Below are 4,932 nucleotides of genomic sequence, written 5' to 3'. Positions count from 1 at the left end.
GTTGGGGCTATAGTGTATTGTCATATGAGAGATCATTTCAGGGCTAGTTGGGCAAATGTTAATGTAAGGCAGAGCACATCCACAAATTGGATAAACAGATGGGCTTTTATTGTCGGAAATAATTTGTTCTTGGAAGGAACATCTAACACCAGTGACTGTCATATTCTGACAGCAGAGTGACATTTGGCATTGGAGTCAGAACTGACCTGGCACATTTCTGAGGGATGACATCTCTGAAGAAAATGGGTGGAAACTATTTATTAATTAAGTAAATTAATTGTCTCAAATCATATTTACCTAGTTATATTATTCATTCTAAGTATGTTATCTTTTTATAAGCAATGAGTACCAGAATTCTCATTATTGCTAAAACTGATTTAGTGTATGTGTTTAGTTATTTCAAATAAATACCCAAACTAAAGCACATGCACTGCTGTTGATTTGATTCTAACTCACAGCAATCCTAAATGGCAGAGGAGAACTGCTCCATAGGGTTTATAAGGCTGCAAATCTTTACTGAAACAGACAGCCACATTTTTCTCTCACAGAAAGGCTCATAGTTTTGAACCACTGAACTTTTTGATAGCAGCTGAGCACTTTAACCACTCCACTCCCAGGGCCCCTTCAAATAACTACAGTTAGTTGTAGTTCATTAAAATAGCACCATGAAGTGGAGTATAAGTCTAATGTGACATCCCAAATACCTAGCTAACACTCATCTGGAATCCTCAAAATTCTAGATAAGTGATGGAATGATATACATTTCCTTGTTTATGTTGTCAGTAATCTGAATTTAGGAACTACTTCTCATACATTTCATTTGTATCTCTCAAAGCCCATTTATGTCATAAATGTCATAAATTTACTCTTAATAACTGCTTCTGGTTGATTAATTGAAGGGTAAATGGATGGATGAATAGATGGATAGATGGACGGCAAAATCTCTTCTCCTAGCTATAGTCATTGGCAAATCTATTCCATTTTCTCTTTGGTTGCTAAGCCTCCTTAAATTCTACAATCCTATTATTAAAAGAATCATTCTTTTAATTATTTTTCCATTCATTTAATAGCTCTGCTTTGAATGTCCACCATGGGTTTAGCACTGCAAATGGGCCACCCATGTTGAAAAAAATAAAATAGGTGCAATATCTCCTTTAACATTATCACTTTAGAGGCATATGGCATGTGCCATGGAAGTGTTAGAGAGTACTACCAAATCATGTATGGAGGAGGCAGGGCAATAGGAAGAGAGAAGAAGAGGCAGAAGGAGAGAGAAGGTGAATTACTTAGGGGAGTAAACATAAATCATTCTATGCATTCATAGAATCAAGGCATTTAGAGTGTTACCCATGAATCTAGAACTACTGCTAAACCTCAAAGTGGCAGTAGTGAACAAGACACATTTCTTAACGTTTCAGACTTCACATTTTAAATGGCAGAATATGCAATCTGGTTGAACAAAAGAGTTGGTACAAGTTAAGCCAGGCAAAGGGTAGTGGGACTTCATGAGATCAGGTGTCTAAATACCTGAAATAAGTGGATGATCAACTTACATAATTGATAATGCAGAATCAGTCTTTACATGTTCTCAAAAAAAAAAATAATAATAATAATCTGAAATAACTTAAAGTACAGTAAGCAAATCACACATTATGGGGAATTTACAATACCCTTGACATTTTCTCAAGCACTGTATTTTTAATGTTTTGTACAGCAACTTTTTCAACAATGATTATGATGAATCCATGAGAACCTTGCCAGATGAAATCAAATCTTATATGTCTGTAGAAAGATAGGGTAGACAAACTCAATACCATCAGTCTGAACAAAGCCTAGTGTCAAATGTGTAACAGACCATCAATTGTTCATATGAAGGTTCAAGTTGAAGCTTAAGAAAATGAAAAATGAAAAAAAAAAAAAAAATCATGAGAGCCAAAATGTAACCTTGAATATATCCTCCTTAAATTTAAAGATAATCTAAAAATATATTTGATTCACTGAACACTAATGACCAAAGACCAGAACAGTTGTGGGATGACATCAAGGAAACCATATGTGAATAAAGCAAAATGTTGTTTAAAGATAGGAAAGAAAGAAAAGACCAAAATGGATGTCAGAAAAGACTGAAATGAAGAGTAGATGAAGTGAATGGAAGAAATGATGAAGTAAAAGAGCTGAACAGATTATTTATTTCAAAAGTCACCTTGAGAAGACATAGTAATAATGAAATGTGCAAAGGCCTAATGTTGAAATAAATAAATAAAAAGGAAGAACACACTTGGAATGTCTCAAGCCGAAAGAACTGAGAAAGAAATTAAAGCCTTAAGTTGCAACATTGAAAGAGTCTATGGGCAAAAAGTTGAATGGCATAGAAAGCATCTAAAGAATATAGAAGGAATACATAGAGTCACTGTACCAAAAAGATTTTGTTGATTTTCAACAACTCCAGGAAATAGCACATGATAAAGAGTCGATAGTAATGAAGGAAGAAGTCCATGCTACACCAAAATTATTGGCAAAAAATGAGGCTCCAGGAATTGAGGTGCTACAACAAGCAGATGTGATGCTGGAAGCACTCATTCATCAATGCCAAGAAATTTAGAAAACAGCTACCTGGCCAGCCAACTCAAGGAGATCCATATTTCAGCCCATTTCAAGGAAAGATAATCCAACAGAATGTGAAAATTATAAAATAATATTGTAAACATCATATGTAAGTAAAATTTTACTGACAATAATTGAAAAATGGCTGCAGCCATATATCAAAAATGAACTATTAGAAATTCAAGCCAGATTCAGAAGAGGATGCAATGAGGGCTGTCATTGCTGATGGCAGATGGATCTTGGCTGACAGCAGAGTGTTTACTTGTATTTTATTGACTATGGAAAGGCATTTGAATATGTGGATCATAACAAACTATGGGCAACATTGGGAAGAATGGGAATTCCAGAACATGTCATTGGGCTCATGCAGAACCTTCATATAGACCAAGAGGTACTCATTTGAACAGAACAAGGAGATACTATGTTGTTTACAATTGAAAGGGTTGTATCCTCTCACCATGCTTATCCAATCTGTGTGCTGAGCAAATAATTCAAGAAGCTGGAGTATATGAAAAAGAAAGTGGCATCAGGATTGGAGGACAGATGACTCATTAACAACTTGTGATATGCATATGACACAACCTTGCTGGTAAGGTTCTCACTGAAAGTGAAAAGCACTTGAAACACTGATGAAGATCAAAGACTATATATAGCCTACAGGTAATGGATTACACTTCAAAACAAAGAATACCAAAATTTTCACAACTAGAACAATAAGCTACATCATGACAAAAGGAGAAAAGATTTGAAGTTGTCAAGTACTTCATTTTACATGGATCCACGATGAAAACTCATGGATACAGCAGTTGAGAAATCAAACAACATATTGATTGACTTCGGTAAATCTGCTGCAAAAGTCTTCTTTAAACTGTTGAAAAGCAAAGCTGTCACTTTGTAGACTAAGGTATGCCTGACTTAAGCTATGGTATTTTCAATCATATCATATGGATGTGAAAGCCAGACAATGAATAAGGAACACCGAAGAAGTGATGCATTTGCATTACAGTGTTGGTGAAGAATATTGAATATACCATGGACTGCCAGAAGAACAAACAAATCTGTCTTGGAAGAAGTACAGCCAGAATGTTCCTTTAAAGTAAGGATGATGAGAATTCAGCTCTCTTACTTTGGACATGTTAGTTGAAAGGACCAATCCCTGGAGAAAGGCATCATGCTCTGTAAAGTAGAGGGTCAGCATGAAAGAGGAAGACCTTCAGTAAGATGAATTGACACTTGGGCTGCAATAATTGGATCAAACATATCTACTTTTTTGATGATATGCTGAGATGGACATCTTTTTTGTTCTATTATATGTGAGGTACCTATGAGTCAGAACCAACATGACAGCACCTAACAGTAACAAAGCACCCACAGACTTTATTTCCAAAGTCACACTGCAAGCATGAGTAAGACAGGATGCAAAACCATGGTCATCAGATTCAACAGCTTCTTAAACCAATGGGAAGATGAAGGTACTGAACATTTTGTCCTGACCAGGAATTTGAATTTCAGCATATGATTACAAAAGATAAAATGCAATAAAATAAGCCAGCAATGAAGAGAATTCAAGAGCAGATACAGTCAAATTCATCTGTAGATTTGGAAAGTGTTTATTGTTGCTGTTATTATAAATGCTCACATATATTTTCTGAGCAAAATCTTCTCAATTTTCTATTAACCATCATGTTTCTCAGCATAACTCATTACACACCCTGTGCTTACTATAATTTATAGATGTCCATGGCTCTAACAAGGGCATAACCTCTTTCAATATTGTATAAATAAGATATAAAGCAGCTAGGTTTTTCAAATCAGAGGAATGGAATTTGTTCAGGGTTTGTATAGAAAGAATGACACATTATAGATATATTTATTGAAGCTTAAATGGTTGAATAACATAAATGCTACCAACATATTGTCTGCAATAACAAAATCAGTGCCCAGAGTAAAATTGAAAAAAAAAAAAAAAAGTGTGCTAGAACATTATGAAGAAATATTTCTGCAGGTTTATGCTGGGAGAAAGTCAATAAAAGTTCAAACTATAATATGCTACTAAATCTCAATTACTCTTTGTGGTTCCATTAAAACTATTATGCGGTTTCATTTATTTCAGATAACATATTGATAGGTCTTCACTTCTTCGTTCTGGATTTTACCAGGTAGGGTAGATATAGAATAGGAGGCACTTTAGGATATCAATAATTTCAAAGAGTGTTGTTTAAGTCATTTTTCTCTTCATCAAATAATGAATTTATAAAACTTATGACAAAAACATATAGCTTAGCCCTTCGCACAATAAAATACTCAAGCCATGAGCATGAAATGTCA

Source organism: Orycteropus afer, unplaced genomic scaffold, assembly GCF_000298275.1.
Source record: "Orycteropus afer afer isolate SDZICR_OR568_19922 unplaced genomic scaffold, OryAfe1.0 scaffold00148, whole genome shotgun sequence".
Taxonomy (NCBI): domain Eukaryota; kingdom Metazoa; phylum Chordata; class Mammalia; order Tubulidentata; family Orycteropodidae; genus Orycteropus; species Orycteropus afer.
The sequence above is the reverse complement of the archived record's forward strand: the minus strand, read 5'-3'. Positions refer to the sequence as shown.